Here is a 19,193-nt window from a genome sequence, read left to right on the forward strand (position 1 = left end):
ATTCATGGGGTCGCAAAGAGTCGGACACTACTGAGTGACTGAACTGAATTAAACTGAACTGAACTGAGGAGAGTATTGCCTTTAATGAAACATCCTGTTATCAAGTATAAGTTTGTTCTACTCAGCACACGCCAGGCTAATAAGTCAGGAGAAGAGGTGTTTGGGCAAGGAATAATTACTTTGTTTGGAAAGCTGTGACTCCCAGAAGATGGCTGACTAACATCCTAGAGAATGGTCTTACTAAGTCTAGATCCTAGTTTCTTTTATAGCAAGAAGAGCAGGGAGACGGGGAGGTAAACTTGAAAAATTACAAGCAAACAAAAAGATCATAAACTGTGGCAAATATCTCCTGTTTTAGATCAGACTTCAGAAGGGGATGTATTAACTTCTTTCTTGCAGTCATTCAAAGGTGGGCTGGGTGAGGATATTTCCTGAGAAGTGAACATAGATATTTTAGTTTTACCTTAAGGTGTGAGGGGCTGGGAGACAGCGATTATATATACTTTAAGCGTTTGGGATTCCCTCTTAGCTCAGTTAGTAAAGAAGCTGCCTGCATTGCAGGTGACCGGGGTTCCATTCTGGGGTGGGAAAGATCTCCTCGAGAAGGAAATGGGAACCCACTCCAGTATTCTTTCCTGAAGAATCCCATGGACAGAGGAGCTTCGTGGGCTAAGGTCCATGGGGTTGCAAGATTCAGGAAATGACCAACCACCACCAAGTTACTGGCAATATCCCTTTAGTGATTCAGATCAGATCAGTCCCTCAGTCGTGTCCGACTCCTTGCCACCCCATGAATCGCAGCATGCCAGGCCTCCCTGTCCATCACCAACTCCCGGAGTTCACTCAGACTCACGTCCATCAAGTCAGTGATGCCATCCAGCCATCTCATCCTCTGTCGTCCCCTTCTCCTCCTGCCCCCAATCCCTCCCAGCATCAGAGTCTTTTCCAATGAGTCAACTCTTCGCATGAGGTGGCCAAAGTACTGGAGTTTCAGCTTGAGCATCATTCCTTCCAAAGAAATCCCAGGGCTGATCTCCTTCAGAATGGGCTGGTTGGATCTCCTTGCAGTCCAAGGGACTCTCAAGAGTTACCTCCAACACCACAGTTTAAAAACATCAATTCTTTGGTGCTCAGCCTTCTTCACAGTCCAACTCTCACATCCATACATGACCACAGGAAAAACCATAGCCTTAACTAGACGAACCTTTGTTGGCAAAGTAATGTCTCTGCTTTTGAACATGCTATCTAGGTTGGTCATAACTTTCCTTCCAAGAAGTAAGCGTCTTTGAATTTCATGGCTGCAGTCACCATCTGCAGTGATTTTGGAGCCCAGAAAAATAAAGTCTGACACTGTTTCCACGGTTTCCCCATCTATTTCCCATGAGGTGGTGGGACCGGATGCCATGATCTTCGTTTTCTGAATGTTGAGCTTTAAGCAAACTTTTTCACTCTCCATTTTCACTTTCATCAAGACCTGTGGCGGATTCATTTCGATGTTAGGCAAAACTAATACAATATTGTAAAGTTTAAAAATAAAATAAAATTAAAAAAAAAAGAGGCTTTTTAGTTCCTCTTCACTTTCTGCCATAAGGGTGGTGTCATCTGCATATCTGAGGTTATTGATATTTCTCCCGGCAATCTTGATTCCAGCTTGTATTTCTTCCAGCCCAGCATTTCTCATGATGTACTCTGCATATAAATGAAATAAACAGGGTGACAATATACAGCCTTTACGAACTCCTTTTCCTATTTGGAACCAGTCTGTTGTTCCATGTCCAGTTCTAACTGTTGCTTCCTGACCCGCATACAGATTTCTCAAAAGGCAGGTCAGATGGTCCGGTATTCCCATCTCTTGAAGAATTTTCCAGTTTATTGTGATCTACACAGTCAAAGGCTTTGGCATAGTCAATAAAGCAGAAATAGATGTTTTTCTGGAACTCTCTGGCCTTTTCTATGATCCAGCGGATGTTGGCAATTTGCTGTCTCGTTTCTCTGCCTTTTCTAAAACCAGCTTGAACATCAGGAAGTTCACGGTTCACATATTGCTGAAGGCTGGCTTGGAGAATTTTGAGCATTACTTTACTAGCGTGTGAGATGAGTGCAATTGTGTGGTAGTTTGAGCATTCTTTGGCAATGCCTTTCTTTGGGATTGGAATGAAAACTGACCTTCTCCAGTCCTGTGGCCACTGCTGTGTTTTCCAAATTTGCTGGCATATTGAGTGCAGCACTTTCACAGCATCATCTTTCAGGATTTGGAATAGCTCAACTGGAATTCCATCACCTCCACTAGCTTTGTTCATAGTGATGCTTTCTAAAGCCCATTTGACTTCACATTCCAGGATGTCTGGCTCTAGGTCAGTGATCACACCATCGTGATTATCTGGTTCGTGAAGATCTTTTTTGTACAGCTCTTCTGTGTATTCTTGCCATCTCTTCTTAATATCTTCTGCTTCTGTTAGGTCCATACCATTTCTGTCCTTTATCGAGCTCATCTTTGCATGAAATTTTCCTTTGGTATCTCTGATTTTCTTGAAGAGATCCCTAGTCTTTCCCATTCTGTTGTTTTCCTCTATTTCTTTGCATTGATTGCTGAAGAAGGCTTTCTTATCTCTTCTTGCTATTCTTTGGAACTCGGCATTCAGATGTTTATATTTTTCCTTTTCTCCTTTGCTTTTCGCTTTTCTTCTTTTCACAACTATTTGTAAGGCCTCCCCAGACAGCCATTTTGCTTTTTTGCATTTCTTTTCTATGGAAATGGTCTTGATCCCTGTCTCCATACAATGTTATGAACCTCATTCCATAGTTCATCAGGCACTCTATCTATCAGATCTAGGCCCTTAAATCTATTTCTCACTTCCACTGTATAATCATAAGGGATTTGATTTAGGTAATATCTGAATGGTCTAGTGGTTTTCCCTTCTTTCTTCAATTTAAGTCTGAATTTCGCAATAAAGAGTTCATCGTCTGAGCCACAGTCAGCTCCTGGTCTTTTTTTGCTGACTGTGTAGAGCTTCTCCATCTTTGTCTGCAAAGAATATAATCAATCTGATTTCGGTGTTGACCATCTGGTGATGTCCATGTATAGCGTCTTCTGTTGTGTTGTTGGAAGAGGGTGTTTGTTATGACCAGTGCATTTTCTTCTTGCAGCAAAAGCAATAGTATACAAGGTTAAATTAAAGAAACAGATTCAATGTGGAGTCAGATTCTCTTCCCTATTATAATATTAAAGAAATATTGAGTTAACAGAAAGAGAGAGGGAAAGAAATAGAGAGGTAGATTGAGAATAAGATTCCATGGGAATTACCACCTTGTCCCTCAGAACTTTGATTCTTTCTCACATTGTCAAAAATGTATGAGTCACTGTATTTGTCCTTTGAAAAATCTGTAGGGGATATCTGCCTTAATTGATTTTTCATTATTTGATAGAAAGATGTTTAATCTGTCAAAAAAAAAAAAAACTTTTCTGAACTCATATTAATTTTGAGAACGCTGCATAAATGTATGTAGTTTTTCAATTGTATTTCTTCAGTTCACACAGAAAATTAGTGAATACCCTCCTCTACAGAGGAGACATTTTGTTAATTTTCATTTCCTCCTTGAGTATGTCTCCAAGGTCTTGCTGACAGTTTAGAAAGACTAAACTCTATTTGACAGCATTGCAAAATGCATGACAAAATAAAACACGCTTAGTTTCTGAATTTGTTACTGGGAAAAGCCAATTATGATTCCAAGTTAGATCTGTTTCTTTAATTTTAACCTTTTCTTCCCATTGCTTTTGTTAACTAAAAGGATTCTGTTTTACATAACTGTCTCCCTCATGGGACCCTGTCCCTCTGCCTGAATATTAAACCAAAGTGCCTCTGTTCAGGACCCTGTCCACCTGTAGGTGGCTACAGGAAGGAAGAAATTAACACATCTCCTGCTGAGGCTTGTTCATCTAGAAGATATTTACAAGATTAATGCCTAACTTTACCTGTATTTCCTCCCCCTCCACTCTGTGTTCTATAAAAGAACCTGACAGTCAGACACAATTAGATCATTATTTTGAAACATTAGTCTGCCATCTTCTTAGTCAGCTGGCTTTCCAAATAAAGTCATATTCATTGCTTCAATACCTAATATCTCCGATTTATTGGCCTGTGGTGAGGAGAGCAGAGTGAACTTGGACTTGGTAGTGAATTTCATAAACTAAAAAAAATAAAAGAAATAAAAGAAGATGAATAAAATAAAAATAAGGGAATAAAACAGTCATTACAATATCATCTCATTTTCTATAATCTCATTATCTCCCACTCAAATTCAAAAGTGAAGATTAGGAAAGTAACCTGTGAAAAATAATTTTTAGGGATGTTTCATCTACCCTATTTCTATTTGTATGCATATGTATGCATCTATTTGAATCTTTTGAAGAGAAGAAAATAAGTAATGAGAAAAAAAATAGAACACATTTAAGTATCTCATTTTTATCAGTGATTCTCTTATATTCACATGGTCACATCTTTGAAATAAAACTATATTATTTTTACATTAACTGAGCATCCATTCTAGATTCAGGGATTCTAGACTGACAGTAAATTTATTGAAATGCCAAAGTGTTAAATAATATCCATTTCCAAATTCAACTCACTCTCAAGTTTTCTAGCATCCCTTTAGAAATGAGACACAGTATAGGTTTAGGAAATATTCATAGGCAGACTGTCTCTAAGATGGAGGTGTGGGGAGGGCATTTACCCCAGACAAGGTATCTGTCTCTTTACCCACTGTCCTCAGATCTCATCACTCTTACTTCTTCCCATATACATACCAGTACAATCAAAAATGGGCAAATAATCTAAGGTGCCTATGAATGAACCATATTTTAGCCAAACCACAGGCTCATATGTTGCTCAGAAGTGGCAAAGAACTTTCTGTTCGGGGGCTCTCTTGGGGATAAGCAAACCCGTGAAAAACTAGAACTCTGAAATGACATTGCATTTGACTTTTTACGTGGATAGCTAAGCTTAAATAATCTCACAGGTTCACATGTAGACATTCAGGGCAGAAGAAACACATAACTAGGCTGCATAGATTTCCTGAACCCAGAGCACATGAGACATTAACATAAAAAAAAAGGAAGTAAAGAGATCCTAAGGTAAAAGTAATGATGTACACATTCACAAAAAAGGTCTAACATGATCTTATACAATAAAGTATAACATTAGCATGTCAAAATATCAGCGTTGAAATAAGAGAACATGAAATACATTATAAAATTGAATATTTAAAGTTATTAAAGGAATAATGATAGATTGGAGGCTATGGAAAAAATGGAAAAAATGGGGAAAAAAGAGTAAAATGTTACTTTTAGAAAGAAACATGCAATTACTGAAAAAGATTTAAAGAAAAAATAAATTAACATGATAATTAGCAGGCTAGATGTTATTGAGATAATGTATAAATTTTGAGATAGATCTGAAAATAATAGTAAAATTAAGCTGGAGAAATATATGTATGGAAAATAGAAAACATAGAAGACATAATAAGAGTATATAAATATAATATAGGAGATCTAGGTAAAGAAAATAAGTACAATGGGAAACCACCACCCAGCCCTCAGTGATAATGGACAAGAAATATTTAGCACTGAATAAAGACAAAAGTCCTAAAGGAATGAAAATCAAATTGACCCTTGATCTGTTTTAACAGTAATAAAAGCCATAATTACCTAAAATATCTTCAAAAAGCAAAGGAAATAACTCTACATTTAGAATTGTATATTCAGCTAAATGTTCATAAAAGGGTGAAAACAATATGAGGAATTATTTTCAACAAGCAATATAACTATTAATGAAATTTAACCCACAAATATCATCAACAGAAGGAATAACAAAGATATAACTAAAAATTAAATTTTGAAAGGAAAACATGAGGCATAAGAAATTAATAGTAATCAAAAAGGGACTGGGACATTGTAGACTAAATATCTTACAAATATTTTGCCAATTAGACCTCAGTAAAGCTGAAAATTATTAAAAGCAGATGGTAACAATAATAAAAACAATAATAACAATAATAAAAACAACAATAAAAACACAGGTAAAAGTTTCATAAATCCAGATAACTACTGATTAAAATTATGAAAGAAAGAGGAAATAAAATATTATACCATAAAATAATAATAGCTAATATACACAGTACTTAAAGTGTTTCAAATTACTTTACATGCACTAGTGCACTTAATCTTTATAATGACCAACTGTAACAGATACTTACCATTTTGCCATATTTTACACATCATGGAGCTATAGCATGTCAATTTTGTATTTGTCTAATAAGTAATTGATTTGAGACTTGCTATTTGGCAATCTGTCTTAAGAGACTTCACTTAACTACTAGAATCTATTGCCTTTCCAAAAACATTAAAGATGGAAAGTAGTAAAAGGACTTGAATTCTTACATTCTTAGACTTTTTGGTAAAATAATAGAGATACAGATTAAAATGTACATGTTAAAATATATGAGTAAGTGCAATAAAATATATTGAATGTGTAATTTAAGAAAATAATAAAATATGGGAAACAGTCAATTCACTACTACTTAGGAAAAAAGGAATAAAACATGGTTACAAAAATAATAATATATGATTGTATATATAAGTCAGAAAATACAACAGGGCAAAACTTTAAATCATAGTAATTTATTCATTTATTTAATGTATATGTTAGAATCTAACATGTATCAGTAATTTTTCTAGACTGGGAAATAATTCTATCATAAAAAGGACAAAAATCCCTTGTTTCACAGAGCATACTTTTAGCAATCACAACAAATGTTAATCATTTCAACTATTCAGCTAAAATTTTTTTCACAAACGTTCTAAGAGTGAAAAAATCCAGTTACCTGATGCTCACACGAAACACCTAACAGAGAAAAATATAGAAAGGTTAAATGTTAAAAAATTAGGGTACATCAAGAAAACGCTAATCAAAAGCAATGAACTTCCCTGGTTGTCCAGTGGCTAGGAATCTGCATGTCAATGCAGGAGATATGGGTTTGGTACCTGGTGGTCTAGGAAGATCCCACGTGCCACATGCCACAGAGCAACTAAGCCCACATGCTACAACTACTGAGGCTCTCTCTAGAACCCAAGGACCACAGTTGCTGAATCTGAGAAGCCTTGAGCTCATGCTCCACAAGAGAAACCACCACAATGAGAAGCCTTAGCAGTATAACTAGAGAGTAGCCCTTGCTCCCTTCAACTAGAGAAAGCACACGTGAAGCAACAAAGACCTAGCACAGCCATAAATAAAGAAATTAAAGAAAAGAAAAGTTATGTAACAGTATTAAAATGAAACTAAATACACTAAAGGCCAAAAGGCTTATTTGAAATAACAAAATTCATTTCACAATGTTATAATGAACAAATCACTAGAACAAAAATATAAGAATGAAAATTATAGCCCCAAATATAGGCTAATAAAGTATGAAGCAACATTTTTAAAATAAAGATTGCACAAAAACCTCCAGAGATTCTTAGAGAACTTCATTCAGAAAGGGTCAAAAAAGAGAGAGTGAGGAAATGAAGGGAAGAAGGAAGGACTAAAGGGAGAAGGGGGAAAAAAAGAAGGAAATATATAAAAATTTAACAGCAGTTAGCAAATTTGATACAGTGCAAGCACTTTATATGTAGACAGTTAACTAATGTACTTTGACTTAGAAGTATAAAATAAAATCAGTTTATTTGGTTTTTCACCTACAGTGCAGGAGACTCAGGTGATGTGAGTTTGATCCCTGGATTGGGAAGATACCCTGGAGGAAATGGCAACTCATCCAGTATTTCTGCCTGGAAAATCCTATGAGGAGAGAAGCCTGGTGTGCTATAGCCCATAGGTTCACAAAGAGTCAGATACGACTGAGCACACACATTTTTTTTTTTTTAATTTTGCAGTTGTTATCTTTTCTTATTATTCTAGAGGCTTATTGAGGTCTATAGTGTAGCTGGGGCTGAAATTATCTAATCTTCCTTACTCACATGTTTGGTGGTTGATACTGACTGGAGATGACAAATGGAACATCTGCATATGCTTCACCTGGGATTCCTCACACTATAGAGACCAAATTCTTACATGCATAAGAATCTCAAGAGAACAAGACAAAGGGAAGGAATATTTCCTTTTATCACCCAAACTCAGAAGTCATATAGTCACACACAGTCTTTCTACTCAGTAGAAATATATTGTGATATTAACCTATAGTCAAAAAGAGAGCTACTAGAATCTATATCCTGACAGGGGAAATGTCATAGAATTTAAGAATATGTTTAAAACTCCTGGTAAACAGACTTGTGGTTACTGGAGGTGGACATGAGGAAAGGGGGAATTGGATTAAGTTGATCAAAAGGTAACAACCTCCAGTTATGAGATAAATAAGAATTAGTGATGTGATGTACAATATGATTAATATAATTTACACTGCCTAAAGTTACCAGACCACCTGACTTGCCTCTTGAGAAATTTGTATGCAGGTCAGGAAGCAACAGTTAGAACTGGACATGGAACAACAGACTGACTCCAAATAGGAAAAGGAGTATGTCAAGGCTGTATATTGTCACCCTGCTTATTTAACTTTTTTGCAGAGTACATCATGAGAAACGCTGGGCTGGAAGAAGCACAAGCTGAAATCAAGATTGCCGGGAGAAATATCAGTAACCTCAGATATGCAGATGACACCACCCTTATGGCAGAAAGTGAAGAGGAACTAAAAAGCCTCTTGATGAAGGTGAAAGAGGAGAGTGAAGAAGTTGGCTTAAAACTCAACATTCAGAAAACGAAGATCATAGCATCTGGTCCCATCATTTCATGGGAAATAGATGGGGAAATAGTGGAAACAGTGTCAGACTATATTTTTTTGGGCTCCAAAATCACTGCAGATGGTGACTGCAGCCATGAAATTAAAAGACGCTTACTCCTTGGAAGAAAAGTTATGACCAACCTAGATACATATTCAAAAGCAGAGACATTACTTTGTCAACAAAGGTCCGTCTAGTCAAGGCTATGGTTTTTCCTGTGGTCATATATGTATATGAGAGTTGGACTGTGAAGGAAGCTGAGCGCCGAAGAATGATGTTTTTGCACTGTGGTGTTGGAGAAGACTCTTGAGAGTCCCTTGGACTGCAAGGAGATCCAACCAGTCCATTCTGAAGGAGATCAGCCCTGGGATTTCTTTGGAAGGAATGATGCTGAAGCTGAAACTCCAGTACTTTGGCCACCTCATGCGAAGAGTTGACTCATTGGAAAAGACTCTGATGCTGGGAGAGATTGGGTGCAGGAGGAGAAGGGGACGACAGAGGATGAGATGGCTGGATGGCATCACTGACTCGATGGACGTGAGTCTGAGTCAACTCTGGGAGTTTGTGATGGACAGGGAGGCCTGGCGTGCTGAGATTCATGGGTTGGCAAAGAGTCGGACATGACTGAGTGACTGAACTGAACTGAACTGAACTGAAAGTTATATATGTTTAGTATTCTTGCCTGGAGAATCCCATGGATGGAAGAGCCTGCGAGGCTACAGTCCATGGGGTGACAAAGAATAAGACATGACTAAAGCAACTTAGCATGCATGTATGTAAGGTTATATATGAAAGTTGTTAAGACAGCAAATCCTAAGATTTATTATCAGAAGGTTAAAAAAAAAAGTATCTTTCTTTTATTTTATATCTTTGTGAGATGAATGTTTGCTAAAATTTATAGCAGTAATTATTTCATGATGCATGTAAGTCAAATCATTACACTGTACAATACAGTGTTGTTTGTTAGACATATCTTAATAAAACTGGAAGAAACAAACAAACAAAAGAACACCGTGAATATAGGCCACTTCAACCAGAAAAAAAATGTAATTTATAAACATATAATAACTATTAATAAAAATGTACCACATGGTATATCACAAGGGAATTCTCAAAATCAAGGAAATAATGATACCTGACTACATGAAAATAAAATAAAATGTGCTATCATTAAGAGAAAGATTATCTAAGCAATATTGGAAACAATGTAAAATGTAGTTCTAAACAATTCATAGATGAAAATATAAATCATGATGAAAATTACACAGTATTTTATATGAACTTAGTGTGAACACTGTAAATACATATTGTGCTTATTATAATTATGTAAGATGTAACCACTGAAGGGTCCAATAAAGCAACTTATCAGCACTTAACCTTCACTAGAAAAAATACTAAAGGAAGTTTCTTCAGCCTATGGAAATAATAAGTGCTGGACACTTGGGTCTAAACAAAGCACCACAGAACAGTAAATGCAAATAAGAAGTATGTGGACAAAGATGCCTTTATTCTTGCTATATATTTAACAAATGTCTGCTTAAAACAAATATCATAACAATTGTAATTTGAGTTTATAGCATTAATAGAGGTAAAGTCTATGAAAAGAGAAAAGGAAAAGAAAGGTATAAATGAAAAAAACTTTTTTTTTTTTTTTTCACCGAGTGATGGGGAAGGAATAGCACAGAGACAGCTCTACCAGCCCATCCAACAGCCTCTTTGTGGATAATCACCTCCAAACAGCTCGGTAGCCCCTGTGCCCAATGCATTTGCCTCACGTGGGGAATGGAACTCCAAACACCAGGACCTAGAGCCACCCTGACAGGAATTCCCACCTTGAATGAAAACCACAATCACAGAAAACTAATCAAACTGATCACATGGGCCACAACCTTGTCTAACTCAATGAAATTATGAGACATGTCGTGTAGGGCCACTCAAGATGGACAGGTCATGGTGGAGATTTCTGACAAAATATGGTCCACTGGAGAAGGGAATGGCAAACCAATTCAATATTCTTGCCTTGAGAACCTCATGAACACTATGAAAAAGCAAAAAGATATAACACTGAAAGATAAACTCCCCAGGTCAGTAGGTGCCCAATATGCTACTGGAGAAGAGTGGAGAAATAACTCCAGAAAGAATGAAGAGATGGAGTCAAAGCAAAAACAGTAGCCAGTTGTGGATGTGACTGGTGATGGAAGTGAAATTTGATGCTGTAAAGAGCAATATTGCATAGGAACCTGGAATGTCAGGTCCATGAATCAAGGTAAATTAGAAGTGGTCTAGCAGGAGATGGCAAGAGTGAACATTGATATTTCAGTGAACTAAATGGACTGGAATGGGAAAATTTAATTCAGATGACTATTATATTTCCTACTGTGTGCAAGAATTCCTTAGAAGAAATGGAATAACCCTCATAGTCAACAAAAGAGTCCAAAATGCAGTAATTGAGTGCAATCTCAAAATTGACAGAAAGATCTCTATTGGTTTTCAAGGCAAACCATCTAATATCACAGTAATCCAAATCTATGCCCCAACCAGTAATGCTAAAGAAGCAGAGTTGGAGTATTAAAAAAGCTGAGTGTGGAAGAATTGATGCTTTTGAACTGTGGTGTTGGAGAAGACTCTCAACAGCCCCTTGGACTTCGAGGAGATCAAACCAGTCAATTCTAAAGAAATCAGTCCTGAACAGTCATTGGAAGGACTGGAGCTGAAGCTGAAACTCCAGTACTTTGGCCTCCTGATGCAAAGAACTGAATCTTTGGAAAAGACCCTGATGATGGGAAAGACTGAAGGCATGAGGAGAAGGGGATGACAGAGGATGAGATGATTGGATGGCATCACTGACTCAATGGACATGAGTTTGAGTAAACTCCAGGAGTTGATGATGGACAAGGAGTCCACGGGGTCGCAAAGAGTTGGACACGACTGCATGACTGATCTGCTATATATGAAATGTTATACGATCATTTCAAGGAGGATTGTAGTAGTTTGACTAAATATTACAATCATTGGTGGATGAGGTATATGGATTTGGTTTCTCTCTTTGCTGGAAAGTAGCCATAGGGAAATAAAGAAGGTAGATGACTTTTTTCTAATGTCCTTGTTAACTTGAATTACAAGTAAATAATATATTCTTTAAATTGACATGACAAAATCTTTATAAAGAGAATATCTTTATCAGTATGTTCCTTGCTAAATATTACTTAGAGTAAATAACCCCAGGAGCAACGGTTTCCTGAAGCATGGTGTTTTTAAATACGGTGGATCTCATATTCAGTGTTCTTACCACAATACAAAATAAAGCCTATTTCAAGGTACAAAGACTGAGTTTGACAGACTGTAAATTATCAAGTCCCACATTTAGGCTACTTCCAATAAATGCACATTAGATAACAAAATAAAACATACATTAAAAGTACATCGTTCAATGTAATTCTAACTGAACAGTAATCATAAGAATTCTTGAAGAACTATGCGAATGTCAGCCTAAGTTTGAGGTAAGGAATACTATCAAAGGAAAAAAAAAAAAAAAAATATATATATATATATATACCCTAATGATAGGGATCCTAATATTTTAAGAACTAAAACAATCTAATAGGGTAGTTATAAATTTATCCATAATTTGATTAATTTTGTCACTAATGAAAATTTAACTATCTTTGTTTGAATAAAGGGCTTCCCTGATGGCTCAGGTGGTAAAGAATCGACTTGCAATGTGTTACACTTAGGTTGGAACCCTGTATTGGGAAGATCCCCAGGAGGAGAGCAGAGCAACCCACTCCAGTATTCTTGTCTAGAGAATCCCCATAGACAGAAAAGCCTGGTGGGTTACAGTCCATGGGGTCACAAAGAGTCAGACACAACTTAACTGAGTGACTAAGCACAAAGAACTTTGTTGTTTAGCATAAAAATTTTAGAAATACATTCAGTTTGTTTAACTTTGTTGCCTTTTCCTATTCAATCCATTGTTGCAATGACAGCTGGTTCCCAAGGTTTGGGGAAGGAAACAACCCTCTATATGAAAATATGTAAAAAAAAAAGGAAAAGAAAAAAAAGAACAAGTTGTTGAAGATAAAGAAGACATTATTTCCATGCTGTACTAACAGAATTCTTTTTTTTTTTCTAATTTTATTTTATTTTTAAACTTTACATAATTGTATTAGTTTTGCCAAATATCAAAATGAATCCGCCACAGGTATACATGTGTTCCCCATCCCGAACCCTCCTCCCTCCTCCCTCCCCATACCATCCCTCTGGGCCGTCCTAGGGGACCTATCTGTGACTTTGATCTACTATAACAATAGCTCATTTGCAGGATTTACTGAGACCATCTCTGTAGGCTAGGTTGCAAGGTGGTTTTTTTTTTGTTTGTTTGTTTTTCTGAGTGTTTTCAAATAAGTATATTTAAGATAAACTAATAAATTAGCAGTTAAAGAAGGCTACTAATGAACTCACTATAGACAGGAGATAAGTGCTTGATTTAAGGAAGGAGCTAAAGAAACAACAGAATTGAATAAAATTCAATAGGATACTTGGCAGGTTAAAAGCAGAGACATCACTTTGCTAACAAAGGTCTGTCTAGTCAAGGGTATGGTTTTTCCGGTTGTCAGATGTGGATGTAAGAGCTGGACCGTAAAGAAGGCTGCACAGCAAAGAATTGACACATTCAAACTGTGGTGCTGGAGAAGACTCTTGAGAGTCCCTTGGACTGCAAGGATATAAAAACAGTCAATCCTAAAGGAGATCAGTCCTGAATATTCATTGGAAGGACTGATGCTGAAGCTGAAACTCCAATACTTTGGCCACCTGATCAGAAGAGCTGACTCATTAGATAAGACACTGATGCTGGGAAAGATTGAGCATAGGAGGAGAAGAGGTGACAGAAGATGAGATGGCTGGATGGCATCACCAACTCAGTGGTAATGAGTTTGAGCCAATCCAGGAGATACTAAAGGACAGGAAGCCTGACATGCTGCCGGCCATGGGTTTGCAAAGAGTTGGACACTACTGAGAAACTGAACAACAACAGCAACAACAAAAATACCAGATTAGGCTTCCAAGGTGGTGTGAATGTTAAAAGAATTCACCTACCAATACAGGATAAGTAGACATGGGTTTTGATACCTGGGTTAGGAAGATCACCTGAAGGAAGGCCTGGCAACCCACTTCAGTATTCTTGCCTCTAGAAGTCTGTGTACAGAGAAGCCTGGCAGGCTACAGTCCAAAGAACTGAAAAGAGTTGAGTGTGAAAAGAAGGAAGGAAAGAGGGAGAACAGGGAAAGAAAAGAGAGAGACCAACAACAGTCAGATCACTTCATGAATGAAAATAGAAAATGCAGGCTGTGCTTCTTTGACATTAAAATATAGTGAAGCAAATGTTGTACTTGAGTTTGAAGTGCCTGAGCTGTCAAAGTGAGAGTAAGACAATAAGCAAGGGAGAAAGGCCTAATCAGTAAAAATATGACACAGTCATTGAAAGGAACAGGATACAATATGAACTGGTTAGAATCAACTATCCCCAAAATAGTGGAAGATTCTACTTCCAGTGGACCTTGAGCCTTATTATATGTACATTATAACGCATTGGCTAAATGACTCATCCACAGGTTCCATGACAGTCTGAGGCCAACCATAAAACACCAAAGAATGGGCGGTGCCCCATTCCTGGAAATCCCCACTCCTTCTCTATGATAGAATATTCTTCCCTCTTTCATTAGCCTATTAAAATTCTAAATCCATAAAAACTAACTACCCTCTCAGCCCTTGCCTCTCTTTTCCAGAGGACCCTAAGACATGGAGTACCAACTCTTGCTCTCTAAGACAGCCCACACTTTGTCTATGAAATGTACATCTCTTTACATCAACTGTTTTCACTTTACTACGGCTCAGTTCTTATATTTTTTGCATACCTCCCTACCTCTGTGATTGGACATGACTTAGTGACTAAACCACCTACCTCTGTGATAATTGTCAAGGACCTTCACTTGCCAACTAGTCTCAGGGACTCACAGGAGACCTGGGATATGCCAATCCTCTTGCTCTCCATTTTTCCTACATCAAAATTAAAAACAAAAGTTTTAAGTGTAGAAAAGTTGCAAAGATTGATGTGTCCTCCCTTTGCAGTGTTAGTTGCTCAGATGTGTCTGACTGTTTGTGACCCCATGAACCATATCCCACCAGGCTCCTCTGTCCATGAAATCCTCTAGACAAGAATATTGGAGTGGATTTCCATTTCCTTCCCCAGGGAATCTTTCTGACCCAGGGATTGAACTCAGGTCTCCCTCAGTATGGGCAAATTATTTACCTTCTGAGCCACCAGGGAAGTCATAATAGTAGGCAATTTCCATACTTGGAGTTTCTTTCCTACATTATCTACCCCCTAAAATCAATGCACCTATAAAATGTATGAAAAATTATCCTGAAAATGTTAGCCAGATAACCAAAATCATTTTAGATTACAATGTAAAGTTTAAGAAATCTGCATTTTTATTGAAAATTGTCCTCAGGGCTCCTGACTATGTTGTATTAAGCCTTTTTACATATTCTCTTATGTAATAGCAAGCACAGTGTGGGGTTCACCCTGTTTTCATTCCTAAGCATCAATGTGAAATGCTGTATTAATGTGCAATATAGGATAGACTGAATTAAAAGAGATTTGATCTTCTTTTGTATTCATTTATCTCTCATATCTTAACTTTTTGTTTGTTTTCCACATGTATCTTCCCATGTTTCAGGATTTAAGAGTAGCAGTAATGATCTCAGGTGGACTCAACGCTTGATGCAGGATTTTGGTTCCCAAACAGAGACTGAAGTCAAACCTTGGCAGTGAAAGCACTGTATCCTAGACACCAGTAGCCAGTGATAAGTCCCTGGCTCATCAGCTGTATAGAAATAAATTTCCACAGAGAGATGGAAAATAGTGAAACAAGTAATGTGTTTATTAGGAGGAAAAAGGTACACATGGATAGAAACACTGATGGGCTCAGAGAGAGAGTTGCAGCATTGCGGTAGTTTAAATCACTTACATGGGACATTTCTTCCAGGTTTCCTTTGGCCAATCAACTTGCTTTGCCTGAATCTGAGTCCCTGCATGGTATATCTCAGGATATTCCCATGTATACATGTGTGCATCTCTTACCCAAGATGGATTTCAGTGAAAAGACCTGGTTGACATTACTCCCCTTTCAAACTTCAAGGAGGCTTTCTGTGCATTTATACTTGGCAAGGTCTCCTTGACCTTGGGAATGAAAAATATGTGGTCTCTGTCTTTTATCTGGGCAGGGCTCAGCCTCAGCTATCTTCATCTGTCCACAGGGGACAAACTCTGACTGCTCATCCTGGGACCCATCTATCTTCTACTACAGTAAGAACTAAAATACCCTTGTGTTGAATGTGTGTGTGTGAGAGAGAGAGACAGTGTTAGAGAGAAAATGTAGTGACCTTCTTTATCAATGGGATGTTAAAATGAGAATTATAGAATACATTTCCTTATAAATAAATAAATATACATATAGGTATACATAGATTTACACATTTGTGGGAAATTATACTTTCTTGAAAAAAAAAAAGGTCCTGTTTTAAATTATATCAAGTTTGCTACTGATCTCCTCTGTGAGGTCACTCTATATTTAGTCTCCAAGATCAGCATCTTTTATTTTGCCATCTGTTTAAAAAACACTTTCTTCATTCTCTTCTCTCTGACTTAGTAGAATCAGAGGAGACAGATTGCAGCCTGTTGAATTTTTAGCAAGTAAATTCATTCCAGAAAAGAAATCTAAACAAGGCAATGACCCTATTATATCAACCACCCATAGGGTTGTAAACCAGAATAGAAATGTTGGGCATTTGTTTAAGCTCCTCATTGGAAAATGAATTAGGCCATTGAAGTCACTGTTATCCATCTCTATTCACAACTGCAATTCTACACCTGTTCCCTTAAATACCAATGGATTAAGCTCTATGAGATTAAGTTCAATCACCCAGCATGGTAACTGCAAATATCATGAATTCATTAATATATTCCTTTGCTTCCTGCTCTCCAGGCGCCAGCCAGTAAATAAGGACCTGAGTGGAAGAGTGGGCAAAAAATATTTGTAAATCACATTTGGATTGGTGGGAGAATTATACCCACAGAAGACACCCTATGGAGTGAAATTAGATGACTGCTCTTTGGAAGACTTGGAAGGAGTCTTCAGAAAGAAAGTGTTCTGTTTGTATATTACCTGTCTTACCATTCCAAGATTTTAATAATTCATACATCATTGTTCAGTTACTAAGTCATGTCCAATTTTTTGCAACCCCATGGACTGCAGCATGCTAGGATTCACTGTCCTTCATCATTTTCCAGAGTTTGCTAAAATTCACATCCATTGTGTTGGTGATGCTATCTAACCATCTCATCCTCTGTCACCTCCTTATGCTTTTGCCTTCAGTCTTTCCCAGCATCAGGGTCTTTTCCAATGAATCAGCTCTTCACATTAGGAAGCCAAAGTATTGCAGCTTCAGCTTCATCATCAGTCCTTCCAATGAATATTCAGGGTTGATTTTCTTTAGGATTCATACATAGCTTTCAAATAAACATTTTGTATATTGGTTAAAAAAATGACCTAACTAAAGAGTATTAAAGGAATTGGAAGAGTATTCCTCTCCTTTATTTCACCAAGATTCACTTATCAAGTTTTAGAAGTATACAAAGATGGGAAGGAAATGCTTTTATTTGGGTTTTCCTAATTAAATTTGATTTTGATACAAATGGAATGGTACATTTTTCTTGTTGCCTTTTCAAGTATCACTTTTAAAAACATATATAAGAGGATATAAATGTTCACTAAATCCTTGAGGGATAAATTTTAATAATAAATGAATCAAAAACAGGATGCTAAACTAAGTTCTTTAAATGTTATAGCTTTGTCTTTCTTAGCTTCACCATCATGTTCATGGTTATATATTAAACAAGGGCACCCCATTACAGCCACCCTTCCTTTGTTTCTTAGATCTCTTTCTTGTTCTTTGTCTTAACATATATTTATAACTCTTTATATCTCTGACCATATTAACCTAGAACCACAAACAAAGTTGATACTAATATTTAATTTCTATGATCCTTATAGAATGTGTTTCTTTCCAGAAATCAGCCTCTTTTTTCCCTCTCTGGTCTTAAACCAAAGTCACCATATAATTCTGAGAAAGTCCTCAAGAATTTATCTTGCTGTCACATTGTTGTCTCTGATAAATATAGCTGCTGTGAAATTACTACTGTGCTATGTATGGTTGACCACTGAAGAAACCTAGCTTTCACCTCAGAGAGAATGTAGGTGACCAGAATAAGTGATTAAGTATAATCTGTGGACAGATGGTTGCACTTAATCCCTGCCCAGCTTCCAACCAGAGAGTCAATCAAAATCAGCATCCTTGCACCATTCTGTTTGTGTGTTGGTTGCTCAGTTGTGTTCAACTCTTTGCAACCCCATGCACTGTAGCCCACCAGATTCCTCTGTCCATGGGGTTCTTCAGGCAAGCATACTGGAGTGGGTTGTCATGCCCTCCTCCAGGGGATCTTCCTGACCCAGGGATCAAACCCAAGTCTTACTTCTCCTGTTTTGGCAGGCAAATTTTTTCTTTTTAACAACTAGCACTGCTTGCCCTATAAACCTGGGAAAGAAATACCAGGCTGGCCAGTGGGTGTGACTAGTTCACTGAGCCACACTCCTAGAAGACCACATAGACATTAAGCCTGTACTACTTGAGTCATCTAGTTTACCACAGACATGGAAGTTGAGGGTTGTAGAGCACTCTGAATAGAGAAACAGAGCTGTAGCATCATATGGGTCCATTTCTACTCAGATTATCCTACATAAATGTAGCATTATTCTGCTCCCAGCCACTTGAGAAGGGTGATAGACATTTTTGGAAAAGGTGCTGCATGTATGCTCAGTCATGTCTGATTGTTAGCCCTCCAGGCTCCTCTGTCCATGGAAGTTTCCAGGCAAGAATACTGGAGTGTGTTGCCATTTCCTGTTCTAGGGGATCTTCCTGACCCAGAGATCAAACCCCATGTCTCCCAAATTTCCTGTATTGGCAGGCAGATTCTTTACCACTGACCCAGAAAAGGTGCTTCTGGAGACCAAATCTAACCCTGCTATGCATGGACTATCTCTGCTAATCAAATAAGTCCAGGTGTCAGAGTGTTAGCTAGAACACTTTATAAAAGACACTCCACAGGGGAGGTCCCCTTAGGTGTAGAACCCAAATAATGAGTCAGCTTGTTGAGGTCTCTGGACAGTGTTGTTGCCACTACAATATTAATGAGATCATCTGTTTTATTTCCTATGTGTTCTTGCTTATTTGATTTCAATCTTAT

The sequence above is a fragment of the Bos indicus x Bos taurus genome, chromosome 11 (assembly GCF_003369695.1).
Source record: "Bos indicus x Bos taurus breed Angus x Brahman F1 hybrid chromosome 11, Bos_hybrid_MaternalHap_v2.0, whole genome shotgun sequence".
Taxonomy (NCBI): domain Eukaryota; kingdom Metazoa; phylum Chordata; class Mammalia; order Artiodactyla; family Bovidae; genus Bos; species Bos indicus x Bos taurus.